Below are 27256 nucleotides of genomic sequence, written 5' to 3'. Positions count from 1 at the left end.
TTCGTTTCGGGGTGGGCGTTATTCCAGAGAATAGGCAGAGCCTACTATAGCTGGGCCTTCGGGCCTGGACATTTTTCCATTTATTTGCCAGAGAGGTAAGGGCGGATACTAACTCAGAATTCTCACTCTTCCTTGGGGAACAAGGAATCATTAGACATTCCAAATTCAACCACTCCTTCCCCTCACTCCACAAAAACAATAGACCCTGCCTTTGAAATCTCTGCCCCCAGTTACGGGAAACTCGACTTGTAATTTGGTCCACTCCACCACCGTTACATCAGCACTAGTCTGCAGTAGAACAAGGTCTGCGCCCACCATTTTATCAAACCTCCGCCCTGCAATCGTGGCTTTGCCAACAACTTTAACAGAACTCAAAAGTCGAATTAACAATTCGTTCGGAGTATGAATATCTACCCCACTCAACACGCACACATTATTTACCGGTAACCCCTGTGGAGGCACCCCACTGCTCCACCCCGGCAGCATCCATACCAGCACAGACTTAAACACACAACCCACTGGTTCAATGCTCAGGACAATCGCACAGCAATCCAACAAAATCAACCCCGGAACGATATCCCCAGAATTGTAACCTTCAGGTTCGGCCAGAGGAGTTAGTCTAGGAGAAGACAGACTCCAGCCCTGCCAAACTTGTGAAATCTTGTTTGTGTGGATGCTGCATGATGTTTACCCCTGTTAGAAATCAGTACCATGAGATAAAAAATAGTACACTATTTGCAATTAAATGATTGAGCTTTATAGTTCTTAATTTGACTAGAGGGTTAATAAAGAAAACAAAAAGAAAAGGCCTATTTTAATGAAACAATGTAATGTGCACGTTGGAGCTCATGATTTTCCTGTCCGTTCGTTCTCCATTGATTTCCCCCGGACGTCGTTGACTCCCAGCTCCATTCCAAGTCCGTGCCGTCCTGCAGTCTACGACCTCTCCATTCTGGCATCTTCTCTCTCCACCTTCCGCCCGGGAATCCCTTCGCTCTCGGGCGCACACGAGAGAAAACACTCCCCTCATTGGACAGCACACATTCCAAAGCCCCCTTATCTCTAGTCATAACCCAAACACTGCTGCTACAGAGAAACCATTACATTAGAAGTGAAACCTTTCCCAGGATGTTACTCAGTAAATACATATATAATAATTAAATTAAATAAGTAGTACAAAAGTAGAAATAAAGTAGTGAGGTAGGGTTCATGCGTTCAATGCCATTCAGAAATTGGATGGCAGAGGGGAAGAAGTTGTTCCTGAATCATTGACTGTGTGTCTTCAGGCTTCTGTACCTCCTTCCTGATGGTAGCAATGAGAACAAGGCATAACCTGGGTGGTGGGGGTCCTTAATGATGGATGCCACCTTTTTGAGGCATTGCTCCTTGAAGATTTCCTGGATACTACAGAGGCTAGTGCCCATGATGAAGATGACTAAGTTTGCAACTCTCTGCAGCTGAGTTGGCCTCCAGTTCTCCTTTTCTCCTTGTCTCTCACTGCTTCCATCTCAGTAAAAGTATGACAGTTTCTGGGCTTCACTTCACTCCAGTCAGCATCTCTCTGTACTATTAATGAAGGTGAGTGCACCTTTAAGAGGTGAGTCTACACGTGCCATGCCATTTGATGCACAGCTGGTCACCGAGTCTGCAAATCAAACCAGCAAAGGGAGAAAATGGACACAAGACTGGAGAGAGACATGCTCCAAACAGAAGGACAAACTGAGTGCAGAGTAACATTTGGATGGAGATTTTGTCTTTCCAGTGCAATGGAGGATGGACAATCCTCAACAGCAAAGAGTTCAGAGGAGACATTTCTGTAACGATAACATTTGTAAGACCAGAGGGACGATGAAGAGAAATGAAGCATGTCTGCAGAGTGATCCATTGGAACCACCCATATAATTCAGAGATGTTAATTACAACCCATGGGAAAAGAAGTTGCAGCTGAAAAGGCCAGGAGATTAGTACGTGCACATTTGGTTAGATTTATGGTCAAATAGACCTTTGACCAGTGGCCAATCCGGAGAGGAAGGGACCAGGGTGCCAGGGCCTGGGATATCTCAGATCAAGTTCTCAGTATTCTAAAGTGGGAGGGTGAACAGCCAGAGGTCGTGGTCAATGTAAGTACCAACGGCATGGGGAGGATGAGGGATGAGGTTCTCCATAGGAGGTTAGGTAAGTTAGGTGCTAAGTTAAAGGGCAGGACCTCCAGAGTTGTGATCTCTGGATTGCTACCCGTGCCACAGGCTAGACAGGCTAGAACTAGGAAGATTATACAGTTTAATAAATGGCTAAGGAGTTGGTGTGGGAGGGAGGGCATAAGATTATTGTATCATTGGGCTCTTTTCCAAGGAAGGTGGGACCTGGACAGAAGGGACGGTTTGCCCCTGAACTGGAAGGGGACTAATATCCTAGCAGGAATGTTTGTTAATGCTGCATGGTAGGTTTAAACTAGAGTTGCATTGGGATGGGAACCAGAGTGCCAGAACATTTAGTGGAGAGGCTATGTCGACAGATGTTGGTAAGACTTCAGACAAAGATAGGGATCAAAGGGCTGAGCATAGTGCCAATAGTGTCCAGAGCTCCATATACGTTTGTATTTCAATGCAAGAAGTATCGTAGGAAAGGCAGATAATAGTGCTGGACATGAGGTACAATGTGTAGTGAGGAGAAGGTGCTGATAGCACAAAATTGCAGTCGACAGGATGAGTTGCAACGTAAAAGGCAGACAAAATCAAAAAGGGTGAATGCAGGACTGAAGGTGTTGTATTTGAATGTATGCAGCATTTGGAGTAAAGTAGATGAATTGCAGTACAGTTGCAGACTGGCAGGTATGATGTGGCATCACTGAATCATGGCTGAAAGAAGATTACAGCTGGGAGTTAAGTGTCCCAGGACACACGTTGTATCGAAAGGACAGACAGGAAGGCAGACGGGGCAGCATAGCTCTATTGCTGAAAGGGAAATTAAATCACTTTTGGGGGACTCCAAAATGCAGGTAAATTGGGAATATCAGGTTGGTTCTGAATTCCGGGAGGGGGTATTTCTAGAGTGCCTATGAGATGACTTTTTAGAGCAGCTCATGGTTGAGCCCACTAGGGGATCAGCTATTCTGGGTTGGGTGTTGTGCAATGAATCAGAATTGATTAGAGAGCTTATGGTAAAAGAACCCTTAGGAGAAAATGATCATAATATGATTGAAGCAACACATATCAAAGTTGCTGGTGAACGCAGCAGGCCAGGCAGCATCTCTAGGAAGAGGTACAGTTGACGTTTCAGGCTGAGACCCTTCGTCAGGACTAACTGAAGAAAGAGCTAGTAAGAGATTTGAAAGTGGGAGGGGGAGGGGGAGATCCAAAATGATAGGAGAAGACAGGAGGGGGAGGGATGGAGCCAAGAACTGGACAGGTGATTGGCAAAAGGAGTATGAGAGGATCATGGGACAGGAGGCCCAGGGAGAAGGAAAAGGGAGAGGGGGGAAATACAACCTAGAGGATGGGCAAGGGGTATAGTCAGAGGGACAGAGGGAGAAAAAGGAGAGTGAGAGAAAGAATGTGTGTATATAAATAAATAACGGATGGGGTACGAGGGGGAGGTGGGGCATTAGCGGAAGTTAGAGAAGTCAATGTTCATGCCATCAGGTTGGAGGCTACCCAGACGGAATATAAGGTGTTGTTCCTCCAAACTGAGCGTGGCTTCATCTTTACAGTAGAGGAGGCCGTGGATAGACATGTCAGAATGGGAATGGGATGTGGAATTAAAATGTGTGGCCACTGGGAGATCCTGTTTCTCTGGCGGACAGAGCGTAGGTATTCAGCAAAGTGGTCTCCCAGTCTGCGTCGGGTCTCGCCAATATATAGAAAGCCGCACCGGGAGCACCGGACGCAGTATATCACCCCAGCCGACTCACAGGTGAAGTGTCACCTCACCTGGAAGGACTGTCTGGGGCCCTGAATGGTGGTAAGGGAGGAAGTGTAAGGGCATGTGTAGCACTTGTTCCGCTTACAAGGATAAGTGCAAAGAGGGAGATCAGTGGGGAGGGATGGGGGGGATGAATGGACAAGGGAATCGCGTAGGAAGCGATCCCTGCGGAAAGCGGGGCGGGGGAGGGAAAGATGTGCTTATTGGTGGGATCCCGTTGGAGGTGGCAGAAGTTACGGAGAATAATATGATTGAATTCACCAAGAAATTTGAGAAGGAGAAGCACAAGTCAAATGTATCAGTATTACAGTAGAGTAAAGGGAATTACAGAGGCATGACAGAGGAATTGGCCAGAATTAATTGGAAAAGAACACTGGCGGGATGACGGCAGAGCAGCAATGGCTGGAATTTCTGGAAGCAATTCGGAAGGCACAGGATATATACATCCCAAAGAGGAAGAAGTATTCCCAAAGCAAGGGACATATAATACAACAAAAAAAAGAGTGTGAAGTTAGAGGATTGGGAAGCTTTTAAAAACCAACAAAAGGTAACTAACAAAGTCATTAAGAAGGTAAATATGGAATATGAAAGTAAGCTAGCCAATAATATTAAAGAGGATACCAATAGTTTCTTCAGATACGTAAAGTGTAAAAGAGAGGTGAGAGTGGATATCGGACTGTTGGAAAACAACACTGGAGAGGTCGTAATGGGGCACGAGGAAATGGTAGGCGAACTTTACGTTTTTGCACCAGTGTTCATGGTGGAAGACACTAGCAGTATAGTGGAAATTCCAGGTGTTAGAGGTCATGAAGAGTTACCATAACTGGAGAAAAAGTGCTTGGGAAACTGAAAGGTCTGAAGGTAGATAAATCACCTGAACCAGATGGTGTACACCCCAGAGTACTGAAAGAGGTGGCTGAAGAGATCGTGGAGGCATTATTAATGATCTTTCTAGGATCACTAGCTTCTGGAATGGTTCAGGAAGAATGGAAAATTGCAAATGTCACTCCACTCTTCAAGAAGGGAGAGAGGCAGAAGAAAGGAAACTATAGGCCAGCTAGTCTGACCTCAGTGGTTGGGAAGATGTTGGAGTTGATTATTAAGGATGAGGTCTCAGGGTACTTGGAGGCACATGATAAAATAGGCAGCAGTCAGCATGGTTTCCTCAAGGGAAAATATTGCCTGACAAATCTGTTGGAATTCATTGAGGAAATAACAAGCAGGATAGACAAAGGAGAATCGGTTGATGTTGTGTCCTTGGATTTTCAGAAGGCCTTTGACAAGGTGCCACACACGAGGCTGCTTAACAACCTACGAGCTTGTGGTATTACAGGAAAGATTCTAGTATGGATAAAGCAGTGGCTAATTGGCCGGGGGCAAAGAGTGGGAATAAAGGGAACCTTTTCTGGTTGGCTGCTGGCCAGTGACTTGTGGCGTTCCACAGTGGTCTGTGTTAGGACCGATTCTCTTTACGTTATATAGCAATGACTTGGCTGATGGAATTGATGGCTTTGTCGAAAAGTTTGCAAATGATATGAAGATAAGTGAAGGGGCAAGTAGTTTTGAAGAAGTAGAGAGGCAACAGGAGGATTTAGACAGATTCAGAGAACAGGCAAAGAAATGGCAGATGGAATACAGTGTTGGGATATGTATAGTTATGCAATTTGGTAGAAGAAATGAAACGGTTGGCTATTTTCCAAATAGAGAGAAAATACAAAAAACTGAGGTGCAAAAAGACTTGGAAGTCCTTGTGCAGGATTCCCTAAAGGCTAACTTGCAGATTGTGGTGAGTTGGTGGTGAGGAAGGCAAATGTAATGTTATCAATCATTTGGAGAGGACTAGAATTTAAAAGCAAGGATGTAATGTTGAGACTTTATAAAGCACTGGTGAGGACTCACTTGGAGTATTGTGAGCAGGTTTGGGCCCCTTATCTGATAAAGGATGTGATGAAACTTGAGAGGGCTTAAAGGAGATACACAAAAATGTTTCCAGGATTGAATAGCTTGTCATATGAATAACATTTGATGGCTCTGTGCCTGTATTCGCTGGAATACGGAAGAATGAGAGGTGACCTAATTGAAACCTATTGAATGGTGAAAGGTCTTCACTTCATCTCTCCCCCTCCTGGAGGCTGTTAGCAGGGCCAGCTAGCGATGACAAATTTTCATACAGGCCTGTTGAGGGGGCTATCGTGTGGTGATTCGCTGCATGCTGTATAATTGCTGTTAAGAATTGATTAAGCAGTTTGTTTGTTTAAACCTGTGTTTAAACTAGTGTTGAGGAAAGAGATTAAGGTACTTTATTACAGATGTCATAGGGATTAAGGTTTGGTGTGACTCAGAGAGATTATCCATAAATAATGCTTGTGTTTTGAGTGGGGTGGATGTCTGATTTCCCAATGAGCAGGTATTCAGAGTGCTAAATCCTATAAAGGTTTTGGGGAAGGTTATGCTGATTGAATGGCGTTTTGACCAATTGGCTGGTAAGGATGTCATGTTAGTCCAGACCAGCAGTGACATGACTCAAGTCGTGCTGCCTGATAGGTTGGGAGACCCTGGAGAGGCAGGGGCATGGACAGTCTGTATCTTTAGAGAAGGGGACATGTAGCTGAGGGTGAAGACTTTAAAGACAAGTTGTTCTCGTTTCTGCAAAGTGAGGGAAAAGAGTTGTCTGATGTGAAAGGTCTAATGGGTCCTTCAGTGGTTGATTTAAATTCTGAGCCGGTTTTGACCATTACATCACTGGTTGATAAGTGCAGAAGTGTACCTGCGGAGAGCCAAAGTTATCGTAGGCTGGGAGTGCTCTCTGACGTCAAGCCCACACCCGATGGGGAAGAGGAATATGGGGCTTGGGCTGACCAGACATCTCAGATACTGGATGAATGGCCGTGCTCCGATAATATGATTAAAAACAGAGACTTATGTTACGTACCTCGTAACTGGGTTGCCAAACCAGCAGAAATGGATCACTCAGTTGGAGTCTGGATTACTGGAACTAAGAAAGTTTTATTAAAGAAATAAGCAACACAGTACTCTAATCAAAAGGAAAATAAATACAACAGTTCAGCAATGATAAACACACATATACACAGAGCTAGGATAATAGGATCAATCAAGCTCTATCGTCGTCTAGGGGTAAATGACCAGTTTCAAAGTGACGCAAAGTTCAGTTTAATTGAGTTCAGTTCGGTTCACAGTAATCACCGTCGTGCTGGTGGACGGGGGTGGGAGGGGGGAAGGAGAGAGCGGGCGAAAGCGAATGAATATTCAAAACGGCTTCCACACAGACCTTCGATATTCTTCGCAGTCAGCTTTCGGGCGAGCCCTTTGTAATGTCTTCTGAGGTCACCGACTGTGACCCCTCCATTTCAGACACGATCGTTCCTCTGCAGTGAACCTGGCACCCAGGCAAGGGCAGACAGACACCAGGTTCCCGCCGATCGTACCTTTCCACCCTGTGCGTCTATGGCTTGGTCCTGCGACCAGCCCTCCAAAAACTCCCACCGACTTGTGGGAGGCGCACCACTTCCAGGGTCTCGTTACCTCGTGGTGTCGTGTGTGTCCTGCCTTAGCGAACCTGTCCCTTTTTATCCCCCTGCTGGGGTATCGCCTGTCCATCACACTTCAAACAGTTCAGGGTTCAAAGGGAGCCGATCTTGTCTATACCCAGACCGGTGTCTCCTTCCGTTAAACTCTCTCGTCTCTTCATTAACATTTCCAAATACTGCTCCATTGTCTTATTTATCTCTCTTTCTCCTGAAGACAGGTGGCAGATCAACTGCTGATCCCACTGGTGCCAGCACAGGTCAGTTAACATCTTAGTCTATGTGTACTTTTTGTAACCCTCTTTCGTCACACTGTCATTTCACCAATGATTTGTGTCCTTGCTGTTTATTAGTTATTTTTAATTTGATTCTACTTGACTTGCTGAGTTAGAGTCATTGAACTGTTGAGTTGTGCAGCATGAAAACAGGCCTTTCAGCCCAACTCACCCATACCAACCAAGATGCCTACCCAAATTAATCCCATTTCCCTGAGTTTGGACCAGAGATTATCAGCATTCTGCTTTGCTTCACCTCCAGGAAACCTTGTAGATACGAACTCCAGCCAAACGTACGACAGGCTCACATCCTGAAGTCACAACTTCAAGATTGATACTTGCAAATGTCCAGCATCCTTCCAAAGTCATGAAGTTTGGAAACAAGACCTTCAGCCCATCAAATCCATGCTAACCATCAGGTACCCATTCATGCCAATTCTACACTATCCCGTTTTATTTTCCAGATTCTAACCCTCAGCTGCACAATAGGGGCAATTTATAGTGGTCAATTAACCTACTAAATGTCTATGCATGTCTATGGGATGTGCAAGAAAGCTAGATCACATGAGAAATTACATATGTTTACAGGGATTATGTACACGCGGCTCCGCACAGACAGGATTGAACCCAGGTCTCTGCTGTTGAGAGCCAGCAGATCTACAAACTGTGCTAGCAGGCCACCGCAGCACTTCCCAGCACCTGGGCTTATTGTCACGACCGTCCTTGGAGGTAGACAGTTTGCTTAGAGATGAACATCACATAGTGCATATGGATGAGAAGTGAGGCAGTGGACGAGCTGGTACCAGAGGTCAGAACCAGATGGTACAAGCTGATGTGGAACTCACCAGCAACTGGGCCACAAGTGTGTTTTGTAATGGTTTCCTTGACTACAGTGTCAAATTTTCTTAAACTTTGACCAAGTGCCTTTGCAGAGAATGCACCCAAGATTAGCTAAAGCAGAGGAGTTGTGCATCACACTGGACGAGATGTATCACAAGATGCTATGTGCTCACTGGCGCAAAATATCCCGTGCAACACGCAGAAAATGCTGGAGGAGCTCAGCAACTCAGGCAGAATCTGTGGGGGAAAATAAACATTCAAGATCAGAACGGGAAGTGCTACACTTGCCCATTCACCTCCTCCCTCTCCTCCATTCACGGCCCCAAACAGTACTCCCAGGTGAGGCAACATTTCACATGCAAATCTATTGAGGTCATCTACTGTATCAAGTGCTACAGAATGTTCCCTCTAATTTGTAATGACCACTGTGCACAAAAATCATGTGCTGTGCAAGTTTTTGCCCAGTGACAACAACTTTTGCGAACTGAGTTTTAAGTAGAAGTAAACTTGAAGCTATTCTAAAGATAATAAACCACCAAGTCCAGCTTCTTGTTCATTGTTTAAAAGAAATAAATTAATCCACGTCAATAAGTCCTATTTCTCATATACTATATGACAGCATGAAATAACATCAATCTTTTCATGTTATTAAAGTTGTTTGAAATGGTTATTAAGCTATTCTGCTTTAAATGAACTCGTAGTTCTTCTTCACTTCACGCCCTTTGCTTCTTTGGAATTTGACTTAATGAATCAATAATGTCTTTAATAAAAACAGTATAAATAAGGGGGAGGGAAGGGGGGAACGTCGACTCAGACCATGAGAGGCCTGCGTCGGGTATTTTCATGCCTTACAAGGTGCATATTGGAAGTCTGTGTGGGGCGCCACTCCTTGCACAGACTAGAGTAATGTGTGATTAAGTGCCTTGCTCAAGGGCACAAACACGCTGCCGCAGCTGAGGCTCAAACTAGCGACCCTGAGATAACTAGACGAACGCCTTAATCACTTGGCCACGTGCCCAATACGTAAATACATGTAAATAAGCCAGTTCTAAAATCTGCAGAAAAAGCATTGCAAACTGCATGTTGTCAGCACTGTCTGTGTCAGAAACCGGAAAAGAAAATGTGATTATGTATGTTCGTGAAATATGCTGATGAGGTAGAGAGTGACAACATTTGTGCACAGTTTAAATTCCTTTGTGTGCAAGTAGCAAAAGATGTGTGCGCGCATCTTTCGAGGGAACATTGCTCCCAATGCGGCCTGCTCTACATTGGTGAGACCTGATGTAGATTGGGGTACTGTACTGTTTTGTGAAGCACCTTTGCTCCATCTGCAAAAAGCAGGATTTCCCAGTGGCCAACCATTTTAATTTCAATCCACATTCCCGTTCCGATGTGTCAGTCCATGGACTCCTCTTCTGCCACGATGAGGCTATTCTCAGGTTGGTGAAGCAACACCTCTTATTCCGTCTAGGTAGCCCCCAACCTGATGGCATGATCATTGATTTCTCCAACTTCTGGCAATTCTTTTCTTTTCCTTCCCCTTCCCTCTTCTCCAATTCCCCATCTGGCCACCCTCTAACATCACCTCCCCCAGTGCCCCTCCTTTTTCCCTTTCTCCTATGATCCATTCTCTTCCTATCAGATTCCTCCTTCTCCAGTCCTTTGCACCTATCACTTCTTACTTCATCCTCCTTCCCCCACCCACCTGGCTTCACCTATAACCTTCTAACTTGTACTCCATCCCTCCCCCACCTTTTTATTCTGGCGTATTCCCCCTTCCTTTCCAGCCCCAATGAAGGTTCATGGCCTGAAAAATCGACTGTTTGCCCATTTCCACAGATGCTGCCTGACCTGCTGAGTTCCTCCAGCATTTTGTGTGTGTTGCTCTAGGTTTCCAGCATCTGCAGAATCTCTTGTGTTTATGCTTTGGTATCTTGACATCTTAGGAAAGGACATGCCAACATCCCTCATGAGGACATCCCTCATTGCCCTTGAGAAGGTAACAGTAGGCAGCTTTCTTGGGCCACTGTGGTCCTTCCAGTGAAAATACTCCCACACGGCTGTGGAGAAGGGAGCTTCATGAATTAGTCTTGGATACAAGGATAGAATGGCAATGTACAGGAAGTGGGAGTCACTGCATTCAGACAAAGGAAGCGATATGGTGGAGTTTTGATGGCAGAATGGCCTCCTATGCCTCATGGTCTTTATGGTCAACAGCTCCCAGATGACTCAACCAAGTTGTTCTGGCAGGCAGACCATGTGGACACAATGGGAAAATGACCTATTTCTGTGCAGTTCCTGTTCTATTGGTAACTACAGGATTTGCTGGTCTGATGAGATATATAAAGATGTGGCCAGAGCTAACTTCCACTGAAAGACAAGCAATTGTAGAAACGGGTTGGACTCAGTTGTAAACTTCTATGAAAACCTTCCTATCCATGAATTTGTTGAACATTCATAGGTTGCAAAGGAAATAAAATCAGCTGCTCTCTGACTTTAGTGGATGGGCTGAGGCAATAGATTTGACCACCTGTGGTAGCGTTATTCGCTGACTCCATCTTTGTAAGATGTCATGAAGCTGGACATGGAATTCAGGGCTGGAGCTCAGGCTCTGATATCATGTGGCCACCTGGGTATATCTGCCCTGTCAATGTCTGATTCATGGAAGTTTAAGATTCCCCCAAATATCTACTATCTGGAATTGAGATGGTTAGGTCAGTAATGTGATCAGACAGAATTTTGCAAATTCTGTTGCTATATTGTACAAAGTGAGGTTACAGAAAGTGATATGAATAATCCCTCATCATGAACCTTTGGCTGGAAGGGAGGCAAATGTATTACCTGCAGAAGTTGATTTGATTTGTTGTCATTTTAGGTTGTCAGCTCTTTGCTTTATCTTTTTTTTGTTTCAAATGTTTTTATTGTGAAGCAACATCAGCTTAACCACAACCAACGAAGTCCTAAAGTACAATGCTTCTTTTCTCTTATAACAACATGATGAAAGTCAAATGAATGTATGTATAGTAAACAAGCAAAAAGCAAAGGAAACCCTACCACCCCGTCTCCTTTCCCCTTCCCAGCCCTACCCTCCCCTCACCCCTCCCGTATGTGCTGTTGGGGTCCTACCGCACCCCACCCCCCCGCACTTAGTTCAGCTGTCAATCTCTTCTAAGTACAACAGTAATGGTTGCTAGGTTGTTTTCAAGTCCCTTGAGTCTGTCCTTGATAACGTATCTTATCCTCTCTAGATGCAGAGTATCCATTAATGCAGCCAGCCATTGTCTGAGTGATGGAGTTTCCTCCTTTTTCCAGAATATCAGTATGAGTTTCTTTCCACTAAGTATGCCATAGATCAGGAGTTGTTGCTGGGTAGCCTGGAATTTATCTGACCTCGCAGAAGTTCCAAAATTATTAAAATGGGGTCTGGTATTATCTGAACGTTTAGTACCTTCGATAAGACCTCAAATATTTGCTTCCAATATTTGCTCTTGTGTCCTAGGACATAAAACATAACTATGTAACAAATTTGCCTCCGAGGACTTGCCTTTCTCACACATTGGGGACACCTCTGGGAATATTTTATGAATCCTTACTTTTGAGTAATGTAGTCTATGTAGGATTTTAAATTGTATTAAACAATGTCTGGCATTGATGGAACAGGAGTTAACATACTCCAAAGCCTCATTCCATATAACCTCCTCTATCTCTGTACCCAACTCCTTTTCCCACTCTTTTTTAATATTATCCATTGTTGTATGACACTTGTTTTGTATGGCATCATACAGATAGGCGATTATGTGTTCTGTCCCTAAGCATCATCTTAAATGATTATCTATTTTATCAGGTTTTGCCATCTCAAAACCAGAAAGATGTGATCTTATATAGTGTCTTAGCTGGAGATACCTGAAAAAATTACTCTTTTGCAATCCGAATTTGTGCTGGAGCTGCCGAAATGACGCAAAAATCCCTTGTATGTATAAGTCTCCAATGCTGCATATCCCTAATTCTTGCCATACATCAAAGGCCCCATCTATACATGAGGGGATAAAGGAGGGGTTCGCTGATATAGGTGCAAGACACCCGATGGGGAAGAGGAATATGGGGCTTGGGCTGACCAGACATCTCAGATACTGGATGAATGGCAGTGCTCAGATAATATGATTAAAAACAGAGACTGAGAGAGGGCTTAAAGGGTCTGACGGCTGATGTAGTGAGGTTCCTCAAGGTAGAGAACCCATTAGTCACGTCAGCTAATTACTGTCAAGCTCTGGAAGATGCCTTTGGCACTGTTGAAACCGCAGCCGATCTGATGATGGAGAATTAGTCACACATTCCAGGGGGAAGGAGAGAAGCTGTCTGCCTACCTTTTCAGGTTGGAGAAACTGCTGCGTTGTTTGTGTCACAAAAGGGGCATTCAACCGTCTGAGCGAAATTGCCTGAGGGTGGAACAAGTTGTGAAGGGCGTGCTGTCACACGATGTGATTACACTACGTATTTGAATGACCCACAAGCTACACCCTGCTCCATCTTTTACTGAGGTACTCAGAGAAGTTAGAGAGGAGGAAAACATGATTGAGAAGTGGAACATTTCCAAAAGTCAGGTAGTGTCTCCAGCTGTAGCCGTTGCTGCTAGAGAGACCTCTGATGCCACAGAGTTACAGCTTTCGAGGAGTGAGGTGGAAATCCTTCATGCTGAGCTCATTCGATGGATGTCTGCTCATGTCTCAGCTGAATGTGAAACCTGACCCACCTGTAGGACTTAGGACAAAGAGGAATGCTGCTGAGAAGGGTCCCTTGACGTGAGAGGTGATGGGTATTTTCTGTTACAACTGTGGAGAAGACGGACATTTCAAGTGAGACTGTGAGGGACAGGAAAATGTTCGGAGAGTACATCAGCGGGTGATTAAACAGAGAAGAAAAGGGACAAAACTACGGAGGGACCCAGTAAAGGAATGGGCTGGTGTTTCGGAGAGGATACGTTTCAATCGGTGTATCAAGGGAAATATTAAAGAGCGTTTGATGACTCTGAGCCTATATTCACTGGAATTTGGAAGAATGAGGGGTGACCTAATTGAAACCTACCGAATGGTGAAAGGCCTTGATAGAGTGGATGTGGAAAGGATGTCTCCTGTGGTGGGAAAGTCTAAGACCAGAGGACACAGCCTCAAATAGAGGAGTGTCCTTTTAGAACGGAGATGAGGAGGACTTTCTTTAGCCAGAGAGTGGTGAATCTGTGGAATTCTTTGCTACAGGCAACTGCGGAGGCCAGGTCTTTATGTATATTTAAGGCAGAGGTTGATAGACTCTTGATTCATCAGGACATGAAAGGGAGAAGGCAGGAGATTGGGGCTGAGAGGAAAATTGGATTAGCCATGATGAAATATTGGAGCAAACTCAAAATGGCCTAATTCTGCTCCTATGTCTTATCATCTTATAACAATGTACATAGACACCACCACGTGCATGCATGCACTAATTTGCGAACTATTGATTGACTGTAAATTTTATTCCTGTGAATAGCTAACTGATAGATTAATTTTATGTTAATGATTGATAGTTTATTACTAAGTTTTTTGTGCTGTGTAACTTTACCATGTTGAGCAAACAATTTTTTTCATTAAATTAGTGCAACTTTGTTATGCTGCGTGTGCTATGTGACATGACTTTTGCCAGACTTTTGTATTATTCTCTGGTCTCAGTTAAAAGTTGACTACCTTTGATCGGCACCATTGCTTGCAGACACCAAGTTCTCCCATTATGATGCATTTGTCAGCGTTCAGCTGAAACCCAGCCTTTCTGCTTCTTTGTCATCGCAGATAGATGACAGTCTCAGTAATGGGAAGAAGGCAGGAGAATGGGGTTGAGAGGGATAATAAATCAGCCATGATGGAATGGAGGAGCAGACTTGGTGTGCCGATTGGCCTAATTCTGTTCCTTTGTCCTATGGTTTTGGATGTTGTCACCTCCTGCACATACCTGGCCCCTACTATTATGCTCAATGTACTTCTGAATCCTGTTTAGGTTCTTACTGTAATCTGTCAGAATACATCCTGACCTACTCCAGGACCACCTGAGGTCATAATATCCAAATGGTGTATGAAATATTCTCAACAATGAACATTCCTTATCACTCTTTCTATCAAGTTTTCTGACAACTTTGGTAGAGCCCAATGCTGGTGTGATGCCTTACTGAGTTGGAATTGAGAATTGAGAATCGGTCTGGCCCATGAGTGTGATTCCAATGACTGCCATCAACCATGAGCCTCTGTCAATGCAGTGGAGTTTAGTGACTTTGGCTATTATCTCTTTTGATCATTTCAGAGTTCTCTCTTAATGTCATCTACATTATATGATGAGTGGATCAGTAGTTTTACTTGGGCTGGTGCTGTGATATGCAAAGTCCTCGAGATGTTCTGGTTGCTTTTGGAATGGGTTGATTTTGCTCCTCAGTCTGCACATTGCTTTAGATTTTCCTGTGCTTATTTAGTTCTTCACAATATTGCAGACTGAAGATGGCAGGTCTTTCCATCTTCATGACATAGACCACACAGTTATTTCAATCTTTTTGTATCTGCTGCTAATTTTGACTGCTACAAGTTTTGGGATTTTAACTCATCCACACGCCATTAGTGGGAATATTTAGTGGCTTCTGTATTAAGTACCTCCTGTCCTCGTAAAGTGGCCAGTGAGTTACATTCATGGTCTTCTGCTGCTCGAGCCCATCCACTTCAAGGTTCGACCTGATGTATGTTCAGAGATGATCTTCTGCACACCACTGGTAACACTTGGCTATTTGAGTTACTGTTGCCTTCCTGTCAGCTTGAACCAGTCTGGCTATTTTTCTCTGACCTCTCTCATTAACAAGCTGTTTTCACACACGTAACTGTCACTCACTGAATGTTTTGTTTTGTTTCTCACACTATCCTCTGTAAAATTTAGAGACTGTTGTGCATGAAATTCCCAGGAGATCAGCAGTTCACTAGATACTCAAACCGCCCCATCTGGACCAACAATCATTTCATGGTCAAAGTCAGTTAGAACCTATTTCTTCCCCATTTTGATGTTTGGTCTGAACAACAACTGAACCTCTTGACCATGTCTACAATGCCTTCATGCATTGAGTTGCTGCCACATGATTGGCTGATTAGATATTTGCATTAAAAACAGGTGTACTGGTATACCTGATAAAGTGGCCGCTGTGTGTATTTTTCTTATCTACATTCAAATTGTCAGGAAAGTTCCTCTGGCAGAAAACGGAAGAGACGGAGTGAAATGTTAATGGAGATGGGGGCTGAATAGAGAAAACAGGAAGGGTTCCGGAACCCGCTGCCTTGAAAAGGGTGGGAGAGGCAGATAACCCTCATCACATTTAATCAGTAGAAGGATGCATAGCTGAGGAGTTGTAAACTACAGGACCCTTACTAGTTTTGGAATTAGGCTTGGTGTTCATGTTTTCTCAGCACAGGCCATGATAGACTCATAGACAATAGTCATTTTGACCTTCATCCAGAGCTCTGCAACCATGATCTTACCTCATGCCATCCATACACAGTTCACCCTTCACTGTGGATCTAAATCAGTTGCCTAAACCTCGTGTCTCTCCATTTTCCCTCCCCTTCCTTAATGACCTCCTTCAACCCATTGCTTTGATCAAGTGTAAACAACAGGAATTCTGCAGATGCTGGAAATTCAAGCAACACACATCAAAGTTGCTGGTGAACACAGCAGGTCAGGCAGCATCTCTAGGAAGAGGTACAGTCAACGTTTCAGGCCGAGACCCTTCAGTCAGTCCTGATGGCTTTCTGAGAGGCGGGACTGCGCAGGCGTGTGACGTCGGGCAGTGCAGCGTGGCAGATTTAAAAGGGCAGACATCCTGCTTCGGGTTTGATTCGAAGAAGGAGTCTGGGAGTCTGAGTGGGAGTGCCGAGAAAGAGATTTTTGAAATTTTCGTTATTTTTTTTCTCCAACGGGTGGCCTGTACACAACTCCCACCAGCGTCTTCTGCCCCTTAGTGTTACGCAGCTCTACCCATATCGATTCCACATCTTCCCGGCTTATGTCCTTCCTTTCTATTGCGTTAATCTCTTCTTTAACCAGCAACGCCACCCCACCTCCCCTTCCTTCATGTCTATCCCTCCTGAATATTGAATATCCCTGAAAGTTGAGCTCCCATCCCTGGTCACCCTGGAGCCATGTCTCTGTGATCCCAACTATATCATAATCATTAATAACAATCTGCACTTTCAATTCATCCAACTTATTACGAATGCTCCTTGCATTGACACATAAAGCCTTCAGGCGCTCTTTTACAACTCTCTTAGCCCTTTTTAATGCTTGCCCTGGATTTGTCGGCCTGCCACTTTTACTTTTCTCCTTTGTACTTTTTGCTTCTACGCTCACTTTACACCCCTCTGTCTCTCTGCACTGGTTCCCATCCCTCTGTTGTGAACTCACCTCCTCACGCCTAGCCTCTTTAATTTGATTCCCACCCCCCAACCATTCTAGTTTAAAGTCACCTCAGTAGCCCCCGCTAATCTCCCTGCCAGGATATTGGTCCCCCTAGGATTCAAGTGTAACCCGTCCTTTTTGTACAGGTCACGCCTGCACCAATAGAGGTCCCAATGATCCAAAAACTTGAATCCCTGCCCCCTGCTCCAATCCCTCAGCCACGCATTTATCCTCCACCTCATCGCATTCCTACTCTCACTGTCGCGTGGCACAGGCAGTAATCCCGAGATTACTACCTTTGCGGTCCTTTTTCTCAACTCCCTTCCTAGCTCCCTATATTCTTCTTTCAGGACCTCATCCCTTTTCCTACCTATGTCATTGGTACCTATATGTACCACGACCTCTGGCTCCTCACCCTCCCACTTCAGGATATCTTGGACACGATCAGAAATATCCCGGACCCTGGCACCAGGGAGGCAAACTACCATCCGGGTCTCTGGACTGCGTCCACAGAATCGCCTATCTGACCCCCTTACTATCGAGTCCCCTATCACAACTGCCCTCCTCTTCCTTGCCCTACCCTTCTGAGCTACAGGGCCAGACTCTGTGCCGGAGGCAGGGCCACTGTCGCTTCCCCCGGGTAAGCTGTCCCCTCCAACAGTACTCAAACAGGAGTACCTGTTGTTAAGGGGCACAGCCACCGGGGTACTCCCCATCACCTGCCTTTTCCCCTTCCCCCTCCTAACCGTGACCCACTTGTCTGCCTCCCGTGGCCCCGGCGTGACCACCTGCCTTCCACTCCTCTCTATCACCTCCTCGCTCTCCCTGACCAGACGAAGGTCATCGAGCTGCAGCTCCAGTTCCGTAACGCGGTCCCTTAGGAGCTGCATCTCGATGCACTTGGCGCAGATGTAGACGTCCGGGAGGCTTGGAGACTCCAGGGCCTCCCACATCCGACACTGAGAACAGCAAACTGCCCTCACAGTCATAATGCCCCTCTCCTCAAATAGCAACAGAAAATGAATGTCAAACCTTCCTCGCCTCGCCCGTTTCCGCCTAAGCCCGGTGAGCCGAAGCCCTTAAGTCTTCACTCTGCTCCCGGCTCACTCCGCCGCCCGCAAACTACGCTGCCCACTCTATGAGACTCTGTTCCTTTTAAATCTGCCGCGCTGCACTGCCCGAGGTCACACGCCTGCGCAGTCCCGCCTCTCAGAAAGTTTAGTAGTGAGGTCGGAGATGGTATTAAACAGGAAATTAGAAATGTGTGCAATAAAGGAACAGCAGTTATAATGGGTGACTTCAATCTACATGTAGACTGGGTGAACCAAATTGGTAAAGGTGCTGAGGAAGAGGATTTCTTGGAATGTATGCGGGATGGTTTTTTGAACCAACATGTCGAGGAACCAACTGGAGAGCAGGCTATTCTGGACTGGGTTTTGAGCAATGAGGAAGGGTTAATTAGCGATCTTGTCGTGAGAGGCCCCTTGGGTAAGAGTGACCATAATATGGTGGAATTCTTCATTAACATGGAGAGTGACATAGTTAATTCAGAAACAAAGGTTCTGAACTTAAAGAGGGGTAACTTTGAAGGTATGAGACGTGAATTAGCTAAGATAGACTGGCAAATGACACTTAAAGGATTGACGGTGGATATGCAATGGCTAGCATTTAAAGGTTGCATGGATGAACTACAACAATTGTTCATCCCAGTTTGGCAAAAGAATAAATCAAGGAAGATAGTACACCCGTGGCTGACAAGAGAAATTAGGGATAGTATCAATTCCAAAGAAGTAGCATACAAATTAGCCAGAGAAAGTGGCTCACCTGAGGACTGGGAGAAATTCAGAGTTCAGCAGAGGAGGACAAAGGGCTTAATTAGGAAGGGGAAAAAAGATTATGAGAGAAAACTGGCAGAGAACATAAAAACGGACTGTAAAAGCTTTTATAGATATGTAAAAAGGAAAAGACTGATAAAGACAAATGTAGGTCCCCTGCAGACAGAAACAGGTGAATTGATTATGGGGAGCAAGGACATGGCAGACCAATTGAATAATTACTTTGGTTCTGTCTTCACTAAGGAGGACATAAATAATCTTCCAGAAATAGTAAGGGACAGAGGGTCCAGTGAGATGGAGGAACTGAGTGAAATACATGTTAGTAGGGAAGTGGTGTTAGGTAAATTGAAGGGATTGAAGGCAGATAAATCCCCAGGGCCAGATGGTCTGCATCCCAGAGTGCTTAAGGAAGTAGCCCAAGAAATAGTGGATGCATTAGTGATAATTTTTCAAAACTCGTTAGATTCTGGACTAGTTCCTGAGGATTGGAGGGTGGCTAATGTAACCCCACTTTTTAAAAAAGGAGGGAGAGAGAAACCGGGGAATTATAGGCCGGTTAGCCTAACGTCGGTGGTGGGGAAACTGCTGGAGTCAGTTAGCAAGGATGTGATAACAGCACATTTGGAAAACGGTGAAATGATCGGACAAAGTCAGCATGGATTTGTGAAAGGAAAATCATGTCTGACGAATCTCATAGAATTTTTTGAGGATGTAACTAGTAGAGTGGATAGGGGAGAACCAGTGGATGTGGTATATTTGGATTTTCAAAAGGCTTTTGACAAGGTCCCACACAGGAGATTAGTGTGCAAACTTAAAGCACACGGTATTGGGGGTAAGGTATTGGTGTGGGTGGAGAATTGGTTAGCAGACAGGAAGCAAAGAGTGGGAATAAACGGGACCTTTTCAGAATGGCAGGCGCTGACTAGTGGGGTACCGCAAGGCTCAGTGCTGGGACCCCAGTTGTTTACAATATATATTAATGACTTGGATGAGGGAATTAAATGCAGCATCTCCAAGTTTGCGGATGACACGAAGCTGGGTGGCAGTGTTAGCAGTGAGGAGGATGCTAAGAGGATGCAGGGTGACTTGGATAGGTTGGGTGAGTGGGCAAATTCATGGCAGATGCAATTTAATGTGGATAAATGTGAAGTTATCCACTTTGGTGGCAAAAATAGGAAAACAGATTATTATCTGAATGGTGGCCGATTAGGAAAAGGGGAGGTGCAACGGGACCTGGGTGTCATTATACACCAGTCATTGAAAGTGGGCATGCAGGTACAGCAGGCGGTGAAAAAGGCGAACGGTATGCTGGCATTTATAGCGAGAGGATTCGAGTACAGGAGCAGGGAGGTACTACTGCAGTTGTACAAGGCCTTGGTGAGACCACACCTGGAGTATTGTGTGCAGTTTTGGTCTCCTAATCTGAGGAAAGACATCTTTGCCATAGAGGGAGTACAAAGAAGGTTCACCAGATTGATTCCTGGGATGGCAGGTCTTTCATATGAAGAAAGACTGGATGAACTGGGCTTGTACTCGTTGGAATTTAGAAGATTGAGGGGGGATCTGATTGAAACGTATAAGATCCTAAAGGGATTGGACAGGCTAGATGCGGGAAGATTGTTCCCGATGTTGGGGAAGTCCAGAACGAGGGGTCACAGTTTGAGGATAGAGGGGAAGCCTTTTAGGACCGATATTAGGAAAAACTTCTTCACACAGAGAGTGGTGAATCTGTGGAATTCTCTGCCACAGGAAACTGTTGAGGCCAGTTCATTGGCTATATTTAAGAGGGAGTTAGATATGGCCCTTGTGGCTACAGGGGTCAGGGGGTATGGAGGGAAGGCTGGGTTCTGAGTTGGATGATCAGCCATGATCATAATAAATGGCGGTGCAGGCTCGAAGGGCCGAATGGCCTACTCCTGCACCTATTTTCTATGTTTCTATGTTTCTATGTTTACCAGCAACTTTGATGTGTGTTGCTTTGATCAAGCTGTTGCTCTCTGCTCTTTATCTCAGTGTTGACCTCTAGATGTGCTTCTTTGAAGCACTTTGAAAGTCTCTTCATTGAAGACATGTGTAAATGAGTCTATTTTAACTATTTACCTAGTTAAATATCTCTCAGTTAAAGTCTATCAAGCAACTGTTATATTAAAGCTACTGTTATTAAGTCTGACTTATCAGTTGCATTGAACACTAAGATTTTTTTGGATAAAGTGCAACAAATAACGCCATTGAATACATGTGTTACCTCTCAGTGTGATTTCGAGGCACCATAAACAAGTGTTGTAAAACTTGTGTCTGTACTTATTATTTGGTTATCTCTTGTACCATGCCAATAAAAGTTACAAACCTTTGCCCACAGATTAAAGTCCCTTGCAAAGCATTTTTGGCTGAAATTCTTGCAAGCATTTCAGAAAGTGTGCTTACCACTCAGGATCTGAGGATTACAACAGGCCAATTATTTAGATAAAAAGGGGCAGAAGATCTGTGAACAGTTCCATTCCCACAACTTCTCTGGCTGTGTTAGGCTAGATGTTTCCCAGTGAGAGAGGTCAGATTAAGGTCGAAAGGGTAAACTTTCAGGGTCCATTTTCTCATTCTATTGGAAATGTTAGAATCTGTGCCTCACAAGGCAACAACATACAGTGTAAACTCAGCGAATGACTGTGTTAAAGTCCAGTAGTTCTTCCAGTGGCTTCTGCCACTCATGATCTGGGGCATGAACTTATAGTTGGAGCATTAATTTGGGCAATAGGCCACATGAAGAGGACAGATTACTGAGTTGGAATGCCATATAGCAAAGGGAGACGGCGAGCTGCGAATGGAGCAGGACACATCGAGAAGCCCATTCTCACACACATCATGGTCGAGATCTATACCTCCACTTGAGTCTCCAGACACTGACATTCGAAGGTTGACATTCAAAGGAAGGGGATATGAGCAAAGTAGATAAATGGAGTTAAGAAGAATCAGCTGTGAATGGGCACCTGGGCATCTGTGGCTGGTGGACCTATGTGATGAAAGGTGTTCTGACTTCTGTCCTTCCTGCAGTTGGAAGTGTTAAAGTTGGGGGGTCCCTGAGGTTGAGACCAGGAGATGAGACGTTCACAGGAGTGGAGCCAGGATTAAAGCCACTCCAGGGTCTAGTCCTGGATCCTGGAACTGCAAGGACTATTGTTGGGAATGAAGGGTCCCAGAAATGGACCTAAGGCTGGGAGTAGGGTTGTGGACAGGATCTTTGGGGAATGGAAATTACTCTCACATATAACAGGTATCAAGCTGGGTCACAGGGCTATTCCCATTATGTATACTGGAACTGGAAATGGAATTGATTAATTCTTGTCACACCTACCAAGGTACAGTGGAAAACTTTTGCTTGTGTGCATTCCAGACAGATCAAACCATGCATAATTATATAATAGAAGTAAAAATAAATCAGAATGCAGAATATTGTGCAGTTGCTATAAAGAAAATGCAGTACAGGTAAGGTGGGAGATCAAGAATTCATCTTCAGCGTATGAGAGGTCCATTCAGGAATCTGATAATGGTGGGACAGAAGCTGCTATTGAGCCTGGCAATACAGTCATTTGTGTTTTTCCATCTTCTGTCCGATGGGAAAGGGGAGAAAAGAGAGTGGAGAGGGTTGTGGCGTTGGGGTTGGAGGGAGTCCGTGATTGTATCGGTTGTTTTCCCCAGGCAGTAGGAAGTGCAGCCAGAGTCAATGGAGGGAAAGTATAATGTTCTGACATATCACTGTATACCATGACTTTGTCCATACTTATACTGGCTGTGAAATGTCAGGTGTGGGAAACACCAATTTAAGATTTCATGCACTCTGGGAGCTGAAGTTGGTGGTAGAAGTTCTTTCTTTATATCAGCATCTGAAAAGAGCATATTTCCTGTGACATCTTCAGGGTCCCAAGAACAGAGTCTGGTCTGCTTAATCTCCGACCCCCTCCCCCATATAGAAAACCTACCAAGCCTGGAACTAGTTTGGTAAATTTTCACAGCAGTTCCTGTATCTGTATTTGTGATTGCTTACACCTAGAGAATACATAAGGAATCATTAAGTCATGGTAAAACCTCTCAGATTTGAATTGAATTGAATTGAGTTTATTTTTTACATCCTTCACATACATGAGGAATAAAAATCTTTACATTATGTCTCCATCTAAATGTGCAAAGTGCAATTATAGTAATTTATAATAATTTATAATAAATAGAACGGTCAATGTAACATAGAATACACTCAAATCAGCGTGAGTTAATCAGTCTGATGGCCTGGTGGAAGAAGCTGTCCCGGAGCCTGTTGGTCCTGGCTTTTATGCTGCGGTACCGTTTCCTAGATGGTAGCAGCTGGAATGGATTGTAGTCAGGATGACTCGGGTCCCCAATGATCCTACGGGCTCTTTTTACATACCTGTCCTTGTAAATGTCCTGAATCATGGGAAGTTCACATCTATAGATGCGCTGGGCTGTCCGCACCACTCTCTGCAGAGTCCTGCGATTAAGGGAGGTACAGTTCCCATACCAGGCAGTGATGCAGCCAGTCAGGATGCTCTCAATTGTGCCCCTGTAGAAAGTTCTTAAGATTTGGGGGCCCATAACAAACTTCTTCAACTGTCTGAGGTGAAAGATGCGCTGTTGTGCCTTTTTCACCACACAGCTGGTGTGTACAGACCAGGTGAGGTCCTCGGTGATGTGGATGCTGAGGAACTTGAAGCTGTTTACCCTCTCAACCCCAGATCCATTGATGTCAATAGGGGTTAGCCTGTCTCCATTCCTCCTGTAATCCACAACCAGCTCCTTTGTTTTTGTGACATTGAGAGAGAGGTTGTTTTCTTGACACCACTGTGTCAGAGAGATGAAAGGAGGTGGGGGGGGGGATGAAGCAAAGAGCTGGGAAGTTGATTGGTGAAAGAGACAGAAGGCCATGGAAGAAAGAAAAAAGTGGGGGGGAGTGGCCACCCATTTTAATTCCACTTTCCATTCCTATTCTGATATGTCCACCCATAGCATTTGACAGGTAGTGGAAGCTTGTCTCCATTACTACCCCTGGCTATAACAACCTTAAGGAACTACTCTGTTTATTAATAAATGGGATATTTGTGTTCCCAGAGAGTCAGCCCCACAACACTAATTTTGGGTGTCTGGGTTCTCTGTCGATAGATGCTTTTAGACCATCTGTGTGAATCACTTTGTTCCAGCAAAGATGTTTGAAGATTCAGAGATCTTGTGCCAGGTACAGCATGCTTCTACTGTAAACCATTTGGTTTACAATTGGAAGGCTGTTCGCTGATCACCCACCAGAAAAAACAGGATCTCCCAGTGGCCACCCATTTCAATTCCACTTCCAATTACCATTCGGAGATGTCAGTCCATGGCTTCCTCTACTGCCACAATGAGCCCACACTCAGATTGGTGGAGACACTCTTTATATTCGTCTGGGTAGCCTCCAACATGATGGCATGAACATCGATTTTTCAAACTTCCAGTAATTGCCCTCCTTCACCATTCCCCTATTGTTGTTTCCCTCTCTCACCTTATCTTCTTACTTGCCATCACCTCCCTCTGGTGCTCCTCCCCCTTCTCTTTCTTCCATGGTCTTCATTTCTCTTCTAGCAGATTCCCCTTCTCCAACCATTTATTTCTTTCACCAATCAACTTTCCAGCTCTTTACTTCACCCTTCCCCCTCTCCTGGTTTCACCTATCGCCTGTGACCTTGAACTTCTTCCTCCCCTTCCTCAACCTTTTTACTCTGACTTCTCCCCTTCCTTTCCCGTCCTGTTGAAGGGTCTCGACCTGAAATGTTGACTGTTTACTCTTTTCCATAGATGCTGCCAGGCCTGCTGAGTTCCTCCAGCATTTTGTGTGTGTTGCTTTATAAACCATTTGTCAGATTCAAAACATTGAAGTTCATTGATTTTACAGTACTCTGTTTTACACAGAGTGAATGAGCTGCCAGAGGAAGAGGTCAAAGTTGGTACAAATGCAATATTTAAGAAGCATTTGAATAGGTACAAGGAGGGGAGGGGCTTGGAGGGTTATGGGCTTGACCCAGGCAACTAGAACTAGAAGGGAGGATGTCATGGTTGGCATAGGTTAGTTAGGCCAAAGCAAAAAGGGCTGTGCTGTATTACTCTAAGTAAACAATGTCATTGTGACCATAAGACATAGGAGTAGAATTAGGCTATTTGGCCTATCGATTAAGTTCTGCCATTCAATCATGCTGATCCTTTTTTCACCTTAGCCACAGTCCCTGGCTTTCTCCTGTAACCTTTGATGCAGTGTCCAATCAAGAACCTATTAAGTTCTGCCTTAAATACACCCAAAAACCTGGCCTCCACGGCTGCCTCGTATGATAACCATTTCATTCCCAGAATCATCCTTGTGAACCTCCTCTGAACAGTCTCCAATGCCAGCACATCTTTTCTAAGATGAGGAGCCCAAAACTGTTCACAATACTCAAGGTGAGGTCTCACCAGTGCCTTATAAAGCCTCAGCATCACATTCCTGCTTTTGTATTTTAGACCTCTTGAAATGAATGCTAACATTGCTTTTGACTTCTTCACCACCAACTCTACCTACAAATTAATCTTTAGGGTGTTCTACACAACAACTCCCAAGTCCCATTGCAACTCAGATTTTTGGATTTTCTCCCCATTTAGAAAATAGTCTGCACATTTATTTCTACTACCAAAGTGCATGCCCATGCATTTTCCAACATTGTATTTCATTTGCCACTTTCTTGCCCATTCTCCTAATCTGTCTTTCAGCAGCCTAACTGTTTCCTCAATGTTAGCTGCCCCTCCACCAATCTTCATATATCATCTGCAAACTTGTTAACAAAGCCATCTATTCCATCTTCTAAATCAATGGCATACAACATCAAAAGAAGCGGTCCCAACACCAACCCCTGCAGAACACCACTAGTCACTGGCAGCCAACCAGAAAAGGATCCTTTTATTCCCACTCACTGCCTCCTACCAATCACCCAATTCTCTAACCATGCCAGTAACTTGGTAAGCAACCTCATGTGTGGCACTTTCTCAAAGACCTTCTAAAAGACCAAATATACAACATCTACTGCATCCCCTTTATCTATCCTACTTGTAATTTCCTCAAAGAATTCCAACAGGTTCATCAGGCAGGATTTTCCCTGAAGGAAACCATGCTGAATTTGTCCTGTGTCATAGTCATAGTCATAGTCATACTTTATTGATCCCGGGGGAAATTGGTTTTCATTACAGTTGCACGATAGATAATAAATAGTAATAAAACCATAAATAGTTAAATAGTAATATGTAAATTATGCCAGTAAATTATGAAATAAGTCCAGGACCAGCCCATTGGCTCAGGGTGTCTGACCCTCCACGGGAGGAGTAGTTAAATAGTAATATGTAAATTATGCCAGGAAATAAGTCCAGGACCAGCCTATTGGCTCAGGGTGTCTGACCCTCCAAGGCAGGAGTTGTAAAGTTTGATGGCCACAGGCAGGAATGACTTCCTATGACGCTTTGTGTTGCATCTCGGTGGAATGAGTCTCTGGCTGAATGTACTCCTGTGCCCAACCAGTACATTATGTAGTGGATGGGAGACATTGTCCAAGATGGCATGCAACTTGGACAGCATCCTCTTTTCAGACACCACCGTCAGAGAGTCCAGCTCCATCCCCACAACATCACTGGCCTTACGAATGAGTTTGTTGATTCTGTTGGTGTCTGCTACTCTCAGCCTGCTGCCCCAGCACACAACAGCAAACATGATTGCACTGGCCACCACAGACTCGTAGAACATCCTCAGCATTGTCCGACAGATGTTAAAGGACCTCAGTCTCCTCAGGAAATAGAGACGGCTCTGACCCTTCTTGTAGACAGCCTCAGTGTTCTTTGACCAGTCCAGTTTATTGTCAATTCGTATCCCCAGGTATTTGGAGTACTTGGTGATCTGCATGTCACCAAGTACACCATAACCTCATCCTTAACAATTGATCCAACATCTTCCCAACCACTGAGGTCAGGCTAACTGGTGAGTAATTTCTTAAAGAATGGATGCAAAATACTCATTTAGTTCATCTGCCATGTCCTTGGCCCCTGTTATTATTTCTCTGGCCTCATTTTCTAGCGGTCCTATATCCACTCTCATCTCTCTATTTTTTACATACTTGAAAAAGCTTTTACTATCCACTTTGATATTCTTTGCTGGTTTTCTTTCATATTTCATCTAATACTTTTAGTTGCTCTCTGTAGGAGTTTAAAAGTTTTCCAATCCTCTGTCTTCCCACTAATTTTGCTTTGTTGTATGCCCTCTCTTTTGCTTTTACATTAGCTTTGACTTCCCCTATCGGCTACAGTTGTACTATTTTGCCATTTGAGTATTTCTTCATTTTTGGAA

The 27256-nt window shown here is 44.5% G+C and overlaps 1 long non-coding RNA gene across 2 annotated transcripts in view; it reads left to right on the top strand.

Annotated features, from left to right (window-relative positions):
• The window catches only part of LOC134340511 (uncharacterized), a 61028-nt gene that overhangs the window by 5746 nt on the left and 28026 nt on the right, over window positions 1-27256 (top strand). For both annotated transcript variants that reach the window (XR_010016568.1, XR_010016569.1), the window contains exons 2-3: window positions 7684-7726; window positions 8004-8160. This is a non-coding gene — a long non-coding RNA (uncharacterized LOC134340511). The remainder of the gene's footprint in view (window positions 1-7683; window positions 7727-8003; window positions 8161-27256) is intronic.

Source organism: Mobula hypostoma, chromosome X1 (genome assembly GCF_963921235.1).
Source record: "Mobula hypostoma chromosome X1, sMobHyp1.1, whole genome shotgun sequence".
Classification (NCBI taxonomy): domain Eukaryota; kingdom Metazoa; phylum Chordata; class Chondrichthyes; order Myliobatiformes; family Myliobatidae; genus Mobula; species Mobula hypostoma.
Note: the sequence above shows the minus strand (reverse complement) of the source record. Positions and strands in the feature narration are given on the sequence as shown.